Genomic DNA, 14,666 nt, shown 5'->3' with positions numbered 1-14,666 from the left:
CTATAGGTGCTATCTTCTCTCCACCCCAAGCCTACCTAACACAGAACCTACAGACCCTTTTCCTTTAAATCCACCCACCACATGACTAACACAAGGCTATTGTATATAACCAACTCTTACTAGATAACTTGAAATTAATGAGAGTAAGGGATTTCTTTATAGCACAGCAAGCACTACATAGTATTGTCCTAAAGTTCTACAGCCACTCTCTATTGATTGCTAGACCCCCATCCAATCTTAGGTTCCCTCAGTGTTCCTCTTCCAGCTGCCGATTAGCCACTGTTGTATTCTAAGTTCCTGTTGTTGTCTTATATAGAGTACTTTACCTTACCTTTTTGCTCAAACTAGGTATCTCCCAATAGGCTTTAGCTCTCATAATCAAACATACCTGTTAAAATGATTTTCCTAGTCAAAAGACAAGGACCTCCCCTATGAGGAATTTTACCTTAAGTCACAACCAGGTTATTAAAAATGACAAAATGAAAAAATCTTATTCTCTCTGGTTGGAGGAGATGGAGTGAAGGGTGAGACTTATTAATTCATTCAACATATATTTGTTGAGCAGTTAATATGTGCCACAAGCACTGTATGGAGTACTGAGGATACAATATTGAGCAAAAGTACACATGATATCTGCTTTCTTGGTATTTAGTCTTATTTGAGATACAGATCTTCACAAAACCATAAGAAATAGGGGTACCTGGGTGGCTCAGTCGGTTGGGCGTCTCATTTTGGCTCAGGTCGTGATCTCGTGGTTTGTGAGTTCGAGCCCCGCATTGGGCTCTGTGCTGACAGCTCAGAGCCTGGACCTTGCTTCAGATTCTGTGTCTTCCTCTCTCTCCCTGCCTCTCCCTCACTCACACTCTGTTTCTCTATCTCTCTCAAAAATAAACAATGAAAAAAATTTTTAAAAATATAAGAAATAAAAATTGCAACTGTGATTAGTGCTGTGAGAGTGTATGAGAACTTGACCTAGTCAGAAAAGTCATGGAAGCATCCTTAAAGAATAGAGTGGAGTTTAGATCCAAAGTATGAGTCGTAATTCACTAGGAGGGAAAGAATGCTCCAGGAAAAGAAAAGAATATATGTAAAGGCTATGGCAGGAGGAAGCCTGGTATATAACTGAAACTCTAAGAGGGCACAGTAAGCAAAGCAGAATGTGGTCTGAGATGACGCTGGAGATCTAAGGTAAAGGCCAGACATTGCAAGTCCTTGTACGTGACCTTAAAGGGCTCTTCATCCCAAGAAGTATTATTAGAGTTTATGCAAGGAGGTAACATGATCAGATGTGTGGGTTTTTTTTATTTTTTTATTATGTTTATTTATTTTTGAGAGGGGAGGTGGGGCAGAGAGAGAGAGGGAGACAGAATCTGAAGCAGGCTCCAGGCTCCGAACTGTCAACACAGAGCCCAACATGGGGCTTGAAACCACAAGCCTGAGATCATAACTTGAGCCAAAGTCGGACACTTAACTGACTGAGCCACCCAGGCGCCCCACAGATGTGTGTTTTGAAAAGATCATTCTGGCCATAGTGTTAAGGGGGATAAGACTGGGTGTGGGTGGGGGCACCTGGGTGGCTCAGTCGGTTGAGCGTCCGACTTCGGCTCAGGTCATGATCTCACAGCTCGTGAGTTCGAGCCCCCCGTTGGGCTCTGTGCTGGCAGCTCAGAGCCTGGAGCCTGCTTCGGATTCTCCCTCTCTCTCTGCCCCTAACCCACTCGCATTCTGTCTCTGTCTCTCTCAAAAATAAATAAACATTAAAAAAAAAAAAAAAAAAGACTGGATGTGGGTGGACTTGTTAGGATGAACAGTGATGGTCCTAAGGAAAAATTATGGTAACTTGGACTAAGGAAATGGTGGAAAATAGAGAGATTTAAGAGATATCTAGAAGTTTAAAATAATAGTAATTCACAACGGTTGCATGAGGAGAACAGAGAAAACAAGAGTTGTCAAGGATAATTCCCAGGTTTCTGCTTCCTATTTCTTGAGACTATTCTAGTGCCAATGGGTTCTATTTAATTCCTACAACAATCTATGAAATCAGCATAATTTTTCAGTTTAGCTCCCCAAGTACAAAGCCTAGAAATCCAGACCAGAATTCCATAAGCCAAAAAAAGAAAAAAAAAAAAAAAAAAAAAAAAAGCCACAGTGGTTTCATATGTAATTTCTGTTGCTTCTGGTAGAGCATGCCCTAAAGGCTATTTAATAATATGACTTGAGATTAAGCTTTAAAATCCCTATTTTATGGGCATCTTTATGCTCCAGAACATCCCTCCACTTATGTCTATCAACCCAGAACTCACCATAAATGACTACCTACTAAAATCCATGCAGCCTGGTTCTATCTTCACACTACATCCCAGCCACCAAAGACCCCCTAAAAGCCACCACTGACAAATGACAAAAACCTGTGGAAGCCCATGGAAAAGGATGCCATGTCTGATAATGTTCCTGCCATATTTACACAAACTGTTCCCTCAGTCTAAAATGTCTTTCTCATTCTTCATTACCACCTTCAACCAACTAACCCCTATTGATCCTTCAAGATTTAGCTCAGACATCACATTCTCTGATTATCTTTCCCTGGTGTTTCCAGTATACATTTGCAGCCTAACTACATTCTGTAACAGTATTTGCTATATACGACATTAAATTTTCATTTTATTTGACTCTTTCCACGCTAGAATGTGAACTCCTTTGGAAAAAGAAATGTGTTCTATTCATCTCTGTATCACCTTGCATAGTTCCAAGCACAGTAGATATTAAATGACTGACTCATTAAATACATGGATAATCAATGAATCAATCATTTATCAATCCATTATTATCAGACACCCCTGGTGACATATAAACATGTAATACAAAACATCTGCTAAATATATTCATAATGTTTTTTTAAAAATCTACATTTTGCAAAGAGTAACTGAATAGCATGAGAAGATTGTGTAATCAAAGCTATCTAATAAAGTTAAAAATTCAAGAAATTTAGGTCTCCTAATTTGTGAAGCCAATGCCCTTGACATTAAAGAAACCATCTCTCCACAAACAAGAAATGGAAAAGAGAGGAAAGTTTGAAAAGAAAATAAATACATTTTTCTCTTAGATTTTTATCAAACATACCAAAATCTAATAATTTTAGAAATTTCTCATTTAATTTTTCTAGACTATCTCTTACCACAGACACCAGTAAGCAACATTGATAGGTGGCAAGAGGTAAGAATCAAGAAGGAGAGATAAAGGATGAATCAGAGCACTGATATCCAAGAAAGGTATATTTACATAGTAATTCAAATAACTCACTGTCTATACTAGCATGTTTTATCACTTCCTGGAAAAGTTTCAGGAATTACAGGAATATCCATGCTATCCAAAACAGCAGCCAGTTCATCAGTCGCAACTCGACCACTTTTTATCCTACAGAAAATCTTCAAGGCATTCTGGAATGCTGCAAAAATATAATAAACAAAGAAGTTATTTTATCATGAGAATCAACAGCTTTTCTTGGAGGGGCTGATTTTGTGTCAACAGCCTACCAGGGTACAATACCTTTACATAGGCATAGGGTTTTCTAAAAATTTACCTGCAAGTAGGCATTTGCCCAATTCCATTTGCCCAATTTATATTAGGACCACATTCCTAATATAAAATGTAATATTTGCTATTATCACTATTGATATAATATTAGCAAAGATAGGTGGTATTTATTGAATGCTATCTATATGCCAAACATTGTGCTAAAAGCTATAGGCATTGTGCTAAAAAGCTCTGGATTATCTGATTATTCTGTATTCACCGCTTAGTTAAGCCTTGTAACTAAAATAATTTCATATCTATCAGTGGTATAATCTATAATAGCAAGGCAGCTTAATCTAAAATTTGAGGGCATCATTGTTTTAAAATGTAATTTAGAAAAAATAGTGTAAAAGAAAGAACAGAATAGATGCAAAATTTCTCTTCAGATTTTTTATATTACAAAGAGTTTAGCAATGGTTTAACCACTATTTAAAGGTCTTCTATTTCTCCACAGAAACTTCATTTTCTTATGCTAACAGTCCTTAACATCAAAAATGAATTGGAAAGATTTGCAACAATATGGATAGAACTAGAGTGTATTGTGTAAGTGAAATAAGTCAGTTAGAAGAAGACAAATATGTTTTCACTCATATATGGAATTTAAAAAACACAACAGATGAACATAGGGGAAGGAAAGGAAAAATAAGATAAAAACAATGAGACTCTTAAATACAGAGAACAAACTGAGGGTTGCTGGAGCGGAGGTGGATGGGGGATGGGCTAAATGGGTGAGGGGTATTAAGGAGGGCACCTGTTGGGATGAGCACTGGGTATTATATGTAAGTGATGAATCAGTGGATTCTACTCCTGAAACCAATACAACACTGTATGTTAACTAATTTGACTTTAAATAAATAATTTTTTAAAAATGAATTGGACAGAACACAGTTAAATGAAAATATTCATATTAATGAGAGAATTTTCCCTAAACAGATGTCCTCCTTAAAATCTAAACAGATTGATACCTGTGTCCTAATGCTAAATTTAAGTGATCCTCCGACTACCGCACCCCTTAATTTGATAAGGAAACACAATTCCCATAATCAACTTCAGAGAGCGAATCACTTTTTGTCAGACTACATTTTCTCAGAATTCAGGATATAACAAGCCTAGTGATCCACAAGTTCTTAGATTTGCACAATCATGGCGGAAGAACTGGGCATTATTCACTCATCCAACCAACCAGTTGTTATTGACCAGGCGAGCAAAAGTAGCAGAGGAAGGACCTCTGGGAATCCTCTCCTCCATAAAAGCTGTGAGAACACGGACGCAAACTGTCAGAATCAACTTTTTTCAAAACTCTGGCTATAAATCAAAGGCTTAGAGTAATCCAAAGAGTGTTTTCTTTCAGAAAAACGGCTGAACTTCAGTAATAGTGAGCTTTGTGGCATTTTAGCTTGCCATTATTCCCATCTTACCATCCCAGCTTCCCAGGAGCCTTGAAAACTAAGAGCCTACCCTCATGATGAAAAACAGCCGCCTGACAGCCAATGGAGAAGAATGAGTTTGGAACTTCTTCAAAGCCCCATTCTCTAAGAACTGTCATTATTAGACCTGTCTTGTGGCTCCCTGGAAGACCCTACTTGCCAAGCTGCCTTATTTGACCGGACTCAAAGCTTGCCCAAGGCAAAGAGCCTTTTCCCTGGAAGTACTCCTCAAACACAATCAGAGGCAATTAGTTAACATTATAACGGTCTGAAGTGGTGGGTAATAGTTGGAGCAAGCACTGGATGTTACATGTGAATGATGAAGCACTAAATTCCACTCCCGAAACCAGTATTATACTATATACTAACTAATTAGTTTAAGTAAAAACTTGAGACAAATGAACAAAAACCAGTCAGATTCAGGAGCCCTGCTCTTAAATGCTATTGCTGCTCTTCCAATGACATACTAATATTTTTTAGGATTAAAAAAAATTTTTTTTTTTTGGAGAGAGAGAGAGAACAGGGGAGAGGGGCAGAGGGAGGGAGGGAGGGAGGGAGGGAGAGAGGGAGAGAGAGAGAGACAGAGAGAGAGAGAGAGAGACAGAGAGAGAATCCCAAGCAGGCTCCATGCTTAATGTGGAGCTTGACTTGGGGCTCGATCCCACAACCCTGGGATTGTGACCTGAGCCAAAATCAAGAGTTAGATACTCCACTGACTAAGCCACCCAGGGGCCCCGACCCACTGATTTTTAAAAATCAAATAAACCCACAACTGTACAAAGAAGAAAGATAAAAGCAACACAAATTTCCCAACCAGGGCATGCAAAAAATGATGCATTTTGATTAATATCCTACTTGGATACCTTTCTATGTCTCTTTACGTTCATCAACGATTGTGAACATTTCACTCAATTAAAACAGTACATATAGTATACTGCCTTTTCACTAAAAATATGCCATGGACCTATTTACAAGTCAATAAATGTAGATTCATGCCATTAAAAAAAAAACAATTGGGGCAAATAATAGGCTAACAAACAAGCTTAAAAGGAAAATCTGGGAAATGAGACGTCTGTAGAGGCCTTTGAAAAGTTCCAACATATTCCTGAGCATCTAGATGGCCACACACATAAACAGGTCTGTACCCAGGAATACCAGAGTAGGTTCTGAACTCTCAGGTCTGGCTTACGTTGAGGATATACACACGCAGGAAGTGAAGGCTAAGGAAGAGTTGAAAACTATCTGTCTGAGTGTTGAAGGCATGCCCCAATGCACACATAGGGGTCCCTCTGGTTCTCCTCTACCTAATAACTGGCAACTAATTTTGCCTTGAAAGGAACTTAAGGACACAAGCACACATATATAAACTATAATGTGAAAATAAATATGTATAAAATATAAAATATAAGAAAAGATATTCATTGTGAAAGTGTCTATAATAGGAAGATAATTAGAATCAATAAAGGATTAGTTAAATAAATTATAGTACATCTACATTTTTCAGACACCATACAGCTATTAAAAAATAAAAGGATCGAGCACCTCGGTGGCTCAGTTGGTTAAGCATCCGACTATTCTGGCTCAGGTCATGACCTCATGGATTGTAAGATCAAGCCCCACATCAGGCTCTACACTGACAGCATGGAGCCTGCTTGGGATTCTATCTCCCTTACTTTCTGCCCTTCCCTCACTTGCTCTGTATCTCTCTCAAAATAAATAAAAATAAACTTAAAAACAATTTTTTTTAAGTAAAAGGCTGACCTACACTTACTGGCATGGGGAAAACTTTCCAAGACATATTACTCAGTTAAAAAAAAAAAAATCATGCTAGACAACAAAGTACATAGCATGATCCCTTTCTCTTAAAGTATAAGATGATCATATTTTTCCCTTTTATTTTCTTAGGGTCTCTTGATTTCTAACTGTATGCTTGATCTTTTCACTTGCCTCTATAAGACCCAGGTACTCTAGTTCTCTTCTGCCTAGTAACTGATAACTCATTTTCTCTTACAAAATATGTAAATATATACATTCATAAATGCATATAATAAAAGATGCTAAAGTCAACATTAACTTTAATATAGGAAGGATTAAAGAGGGTATTTTACATTTATATACTATTATATTGCTTGGATATTTTACTAAAAATAGTGTATTTGAGAATTAGGCATACTGTTTTAAGAGGAAGAAAAGAAATTTGGCACTTCTTGGTTGGTCTCAGAACATTTGACCATAAATAATAAATAAGGTCAAAATAGAAAACCAGAACTTGAAAAACAAAGGAATACATGATAGCTCAACTGTGGCTCGACAAGCAGGCAGTACTTAGGTACCCAAACACACTTACAAATCTAGTCAAGAAAAAGCTATAACCTGAAAACCAAGTAGACAAAGAGGAAACCCAGTGCTATAGGAGTTAATCAAAATGCCAAGTAGGAAGAAATTCAAAGAGGGAAAGCAAGCCAAGCATCACATCTATATTGCTAACTGATGCATACGGTAATGTATTAAATAACATTCACTACATTAATGAATAAACATTAAAGAGTTTTTCTTGCCTCTTGCTTCTTATCCAGGTATATAAAGATTATCACATTCATATATCCTTGATTCCAAGAAAATACAGGCTGGTTGACAGAAATATATAATCCCAAGGACAGATCATAGGAATTTGATCTTGCCTAATGGCAAAACCAAGGAACTGGTTTTTGTTTTGATTTGTTTTAACCCAAAGAACTGTTAAAATTAGGTCACAAACCCTAGAGATCTCAGAATATTGGAAGCACTGTTTCTATCAGTAACATGAATATTTCTTCCAATCACTTTCTTTGCTATTTATAGGAGTGTAAACTAAAAGTTGTTAGGAGATCCATCAGTGTCGGAAATTTTTAGGGAGAAATACAAGCAGATTCCAAAGAGAGCAAAGAAAGTACTATTCACAATGGAGAAGAAAACAGATATGAGATTTCAAAGGGAAAAAAAGAAAAAAACACATGAACAAAGAAAGGCCTGGAAACAAGAATGAAATTGGCATGTATAGACATTTGTGTCTATAACTGGAGCATGGGGTTCTTGCCTGGAAAAGATTCTACCAAGAGGAAAGTGGCAAGAAAAATTATAAGGGGGTGAGGATGTCAAGCATAAGGGTTTGGACCACATTCATTTCATCACAGGAAAAGCATCTAAATTTTTGAGCAGGAGAATGATATGACAAAAATCGTGTGTTAAGAAAATCTAGCAGTTGCATGCAGGAATAAGTGGAGATTATGGATAGAAAATTAGGATACTCATTGGGGTGGACAGGTTTTTAGTGCCTTTTATGAAATAACTCGTGTCTAATTTTTCTCAACCTAGGCTACAGGGGAAAAAACTATGTAAGAGATCTGAAAAAAACATAAATTCATATAACCATCCCACCCTAAAATCAGTGACAATCAAAATCATTCTTTTCTGCAATTTTGAAGAATCGTTTTTTTTTTTACCTGGATCCTGGGAGACCAAATAACAAACATCATTCACAGTCTTAAGGAAATCTGAAAAATCCAGCATTCCATTAACTATAATAATGGTTCAGAAACAGAAGGAAAAAAACTGCATTAGCAAACTCATTAAGAACATAAGATAAAAATGCAAACTAAAAATGTGAATAGAATTAACTGATAGTCTAGAGGAGCATTAACATTAAATATAGAATGTAAAAAGAAAACCTATCATAAAAACATAATTACACATTTTAATTATATAGTAAATAGTGCCCAGCAATAATCAAAATGATATAGATTAGAATTTAAGATACTGCAATATTCTTTACTCAAAGCTCTAATTTTTATACTTGTCATTAGGTGCAAAAAAATCATGCAATTTGTCAATTTTACATATATAATGGTTTTACCTGAAAAGAATAGGACTGATTTCATCGTGTTCTAGCTAAGACCCTCTATACCAGTGGTTTTAGGGGAGATTACAGATCCAGATGAGACTCTAATGAAAGCTTTGCCTCAAATCATTCCATCTCCTTCTCTCCTCTCCTCCTTTCCTCTCTCTCTCTCTCTCTCTCTCTCTCTCTCTCTCTCTCTCTCTCATTACACACACACACACACAAAATGCATTAAACAAATGCACAAAATATTGCACAATATTAAAATCTTCATCCAAAAAATCATCTCATTTATCACGCAAAAAGTAATGCCTATTTATTAAAAGAAAGAAAGAAATCTAAATTGTACAAATGAAAATTTCAGTAAGAAATTATTGCTTGGTTTGAGTGAGAAGTTGAAATTATGGAGCTTTTTTTTCTGCATGTTAATGCACAGGTCATCTCTGATGAGCAGCTAGAGCTGAAAATCCAGATTTACAAAGTGTGACAAAACACAGAATCAGGATTCTTCTGCCTCATTTTCTAGACAAGCATAGATCTGTGTCAAGCAACATCTTAATTTTTCAAGACTCTTCAAGTTAAATAACTCTAATGTCATTTTCCTCTTCATATAGTAAATGAGGCCAATTTTGAAAGGGTTTATCTGTGTTTGGAAGAAACTTATTATAAATTTACATTTTAAATTAATGTAATCTGAACAAAGTAACTTATAAAAGAACATTTCAGTGCTTCTGGTGGTCTGCAGGCTTCTACGTTCAGAGAAATTGACAAGGCTTAGTTGTTCTCATTTCTAAACCACAGAAACACTTTCTGGATTGGAAAATTTGTCAAGTTGTCTACCTCAAAAATTTTTTTTCAGTGTAATAACTTGAGAGTGGTTTCTCCTTTCCTTCAAAGAAACAATGAAACATTTGTGCAAATTTCAATCAATTATTTTGATTTGTTTTCTGACTTCTATGTGATTTAGGTTTAAACAAAAACCTTATAGATAAAACATCAAGAGCACAATCCATACAAGAAATAGTTGTAGACTAGACTTCTTCAGAAGTATGAACTTAAGTTGAAAGATATTCTTCAAAAATTGGGGTGGCTGGGTGGCTCAGCTGGTTAAATTCCGACTCTTGATTTTGGCTCAGGTCATGATCTCACAGTTGGTGAGTTCAAGCCCCGCATAGGGCTCTGTGCTGACAGGGCAGAGCCTGCTTGGGATTCTCTTTCCTCTCTATTCCTCCCTTGCCTGTGCTCTCTCTCACATATCCAGTAAAGGACTCGTATTCAGAATATATACATTCAAAATGCAATAGTAGGAACACAAACACATTTTCAATGGGCATAAGATATACAGGTAGCAAAAAAAGCACATGAAGATATATTCAAAATCATTTGATCATTCAGGAAATGTAAATTAAAACCACAACGAGAAAACACCATACATCTATTAGAATGACAATTTTTAAAGGCTCACCAATTCCAGGATTGACAAGGATGAGAAGCATCTGAAACTGTCATAAATTGTTCATAACAATGTAAAATAATTCAGCTGCTTTGCAAGCACAGTTTAGCAGTTTCTAAAAAATTCAAATATACCTACCATATGACCCAGTCATCCTACCATCAGGTATTTACCCAAGATAAGTGAAAGTATATGACTACACAAAGACACATAAATGAATGTTTACACCAGCTTTATTTGTAATAGCCAAAAACTAGAAGCAATCCAAACATCATCAATTAATGAATGGATGAACAAATCATGGTACATCCATAAGAGAGAACGCTGCTTAGCAATAAAAAGAAATAAACCTGATATGTACCAAAGCATAGATGAATCTCAGTATAATTAAGCTGAGTGAAAGAAATCAAACTAAAAAAATGAGTACTTACTGCATGATATCATTTATATAAAGTTCTAGAAAATACAAACAATCTGTAGTGACAGAAGCAGGTTAGTGTTTGCTTGGGAAGTAGTGAGGGGGGGTTGTGGAAAGAGAATGGGGGCTTACAAAGGGGTATAATGGGATTGAGTTTTCACAAGTATATACATATGTAGAAATTTTCAAATTGTATACTTTAAATATGTCAAGTATATACCTCAATAAAACTATAAAATATGCAGATAATTTAAAATCCATTGGAATAGCCAATTCCAAAAACAGTACAGAGGTTTTGTCTAAAAATTAAAAACAGAACTATCATATCATCCAGCAAGCTCACTTTTGGATATATACCCAAAGGAAATAAAAGCACTGTCTCAAAGAGCTATGTGCACTTCAAACATTGCAGCATTATGCACAATAGCCAAGAAATGGAAACAGCCTAAATGCTCACCAACAGATGAATAAAGAAAATGTAACCTCTATGTATATGACATATTCTGGAGGGTGGAGGGAATGGGCAGATGTTTGTCAAAGGATACAAACTTTAGGTATAAGATGAACAAGTTCTGGGAATCTGATGTACAGCATGGTGACTATAGTTAATAATACTATATTGTATCTTTGAAATTTGCTGAGAGACTATATCCTAAGAGAGTAGTGTTCTCATCACACACAAAAAAGGTAACTATGTGAGGTGATGGAGATGTTCTTTACTTGATAGCTGGTAATCATTTCACAATGTATATGTATATCAAATCATTATGTTGTACACTTTAAATATATGCAATTTATATTTGTCAATTATATCTCAATAAAGCTGGACAAGATAACATGACTTGACATAAACCATGTTCCTATAGGTATATGCATATCCTATGACCCAGCTTCTTCATTTCTAGAAATCTATCCTATAAAAATATTTACACAAATGTGCAAGAATTGATGAACAAGGATGCTCTTTATAGCATTATTTGTAATAGCAAAAATTTTAGAGGTAACTTCACCATTAATCAATATGAGACCAATTAAAATGTATATAACAAATATCCAGGAAAAATACCTACCAAATTATTAAGTGTGTACTATGAAGAATTGTAGGGAAAGATTGAGGTGAAGAGATAATTTTCGTTTTGTAATTTGTAAACTTCTTTAAGCTAAAAATACTAACTTAAAACAAAAAAACCTTTATATTCAGTTATTAAACTTTTTCTTGTATTTGCAATTTTTACCAAGATATTCAATATAGGTCTACATTTTTTCAATGTAAAAATTAAGGAATAAAAATTTAAACTAACATATGTTATCTAAAATTGTTTGTATGGACACTAATAATGAAGCAGCAGAAAGCGAAATTAAGAAAACAATCCCATGTACAATGGCACCAAAAATAATAAAATACCAAGAATAAACTTAAGCAAGGAGGTGAAAGATCTGTACTCAGAAAACTATAAAACATTGATGAAAGAATGTGAAGATAACACAAACAAATGGAAAGACATTCCGGGCTCACGAATTAGAAGAATATTGTTAAAATATCCATACTACCCAAAGCAATCTACAAATGTAATGCAATCCCTATCAAAATACCAACAGCATTTCACAGAACTAGAACTAACAATCCTAAAATTTGTATGGAAACAGAAATGACTCCAAATAGCCAAAACAACCTTCAAAAATAAAAAGAAAGCTGGAGGTATCATAATTCCAGATTTCAAGTTATATTACAAAGCAGTAGTAATCAAACCAGTGTGGTACTGGCACAAAAATAGACACATAGATCAATGGAACAGAATAGAAAACACAGAAGGAAACATACAGTTAAATGGCCAATTAATCTTCAACAAAGGAGACAAGAATATGCATTTGGAAAAGAGAGTCCCTTCAACAAACGGTGTTGGGAAAACTGGACAGCAACATGCAACAGAATGAAACTGGACCACTTTCTTACACTATACACAAAAGTTCAAAATGGACTAAGAACTTAAATGTTAGACCTAAAACCATAAAAATCCTAATAGAGAGCAGAGGCAGTAATTTCTCTGACATCAGCCATAGCAACATCTTTTTAGATACATCTCCTGAGGCAAGGGAAACAAAAGTAAAAATAAACTACTGGGATTACCACAGAATAAAAAGCTTTGGTACAGCAAAGGAAACAACCAATAAAACTAAACAATAACCTACTGAATGGGATAAGATGTTTGCAAATGACATACCCAATAAAGGGTTAGTATCCAAAATATATAAAGAACCTATATAATTCAACACCAGAAAAACAAATAATCCATTTTAAATGGGCAGAAGACAGGAACAGACATTTCTTCAAAGAAGACCTACATATGGCCAACAGACACATGAAAAGGTGTTCAACATCACTCATCATCAGGGAAATGCAAATCAAAACCACAATGAGATATCACCTCACACCTATCAAAGTGGCTAAATTTAAAAACACAAGAAAAAACAAGTGTTAGCAATGATGTAGAAAAAAAAAAGGAACCCTTGTGCATTGTTGGTGGGAATGCAAACTGGTGTAGCCACTGTGGAATACAGTATGGAGATTCCTCAAAAAATGAAAACTACCATATGATCCAGTAATCGCACCTCTGGGAATTTACCCAAAGAATACATAAACATTAATTCATAGGTATATAGGCATCCCTATGTTTATTGCAGCATTACTTAAAATAGCCAAATTATGGGAGCAGTCCAAATGTCCATCGATAGATGAATGAAGATGTGGTGTGTGTGTGTGTGTGTGTGTATATATATATATACACACACACACACACACACACACATACAATGGAATATTATTCAGCCATAAAAGGAATTAAATCTTGCCATTTGCAAAAACATGGATGGAGCTAGGGAGTATAATGCTGAGTGAAATAAGCCAGTCAGAGAAACACAAATACCATATGATTTTACTCACATGTAGAATTTATGAAACAAAACAAATGAACAAAGTGGTGGGGGGCGGGGGTGGGGAACAGGACAAACCAACAAACATACTCTTAACTATAGAGAACAAACTGGGGGTTACCAGAGGGAAAGTGGATGAGGGGATGGATGAAATAGGTGAAGGGGATGAAAAGTATACTTATCTTGATGAGCACTGTGTAATATAGGGAATTGCTGAATCACTATATTGTACACCTGAAACTAATACAACACTGTATGCTAACTAACTGGAATTAAAATAAAATAAAAACAAATAAAGTAAAATAGGTTGTATGGCTTTGGAGTAGACTTTTATCTTTCTGTCCCTCAGTTTCCCCAACGGTAAATCCAGGTAATTGGAAGAAACTCCATCTGAAGTCTTGAAATCTAAAGTTCTAAAGATTTATTGCTTTGAATTTCTTTTTTTTTTTTTTTAATTTTTTTTTTCAACGTTTTTTATTTATTTTGGGGACAGAGAGAGACAGAGCATGAACGGGGGAGGGGCAGAGAGAGAGGGAGACACAGAATCGGAAACAGGCTCCAGGCTCCGAGCCATCAGTCCAGAGCCTGACGCAGGGCTCGAACTCACAGACCGCGAGATCGTGACCTGGCTGAAGTCGGACGCTCAACCGACTGCGCCACCCAGGTGCCCCTGAATTTCTAATAACAGTATTACTTAAAAGCCTTAAAATGTTCACATCCTTTGACCTAGCAATTTCAATTTTAGTAACCTATCTTTTGCCTGATGAGATAAAGAGAAAAAACCCAGCTTATAACAGCAAAAATATTAGAAATAACATATTTATTTAGATTATTTGTTATATAGCTTATTTTTCAAAACAATTTGTTTTTGTGCTTTGATCTGTTCCACAGAATAATTCACAGCTGCCAAAAGCCAAGCTCTCCAACCAGCCTGATGGCAGGGCCCGGGCGGTGGACGGATCGGGACTGCATGGCGGCGCACCGACA

General features: G+C 35.8%; 1 pseudogene; it reads right to left on the bottom strand.

Moving 5' to 3' along the window:
- The window catches only part of LOC144615442 (EF-hand calcium-binding domain-containing protein 13-like), a 98,941-nt pseudogene that overhangs the window by 62,105 nt on the left and 22,170 nt on the right, over positions 1-14,666 (bottom strand).

This window comes from Panthera onca (genome assembly GCF_046562875.1).
Source record: "Panthera onca isolate mPanOnc1 chromosome E1 unlocalized genomic scaffold, mPanOnc1 haplotype 2 h2.Chr16_ul_3, whole genome shotgun sequence".
NCBI classification, from domain to species: domain Eukaryota; kingdom Metazoa; phylum Chordata; class Mammalia; order Carnivora; family Felidae; genus Panthera; species Panthera onca.
Note: the sequence above shows the minus strand (reverse complement) of the source record. Positions and strands in the feature narration are given on the sequence as shown.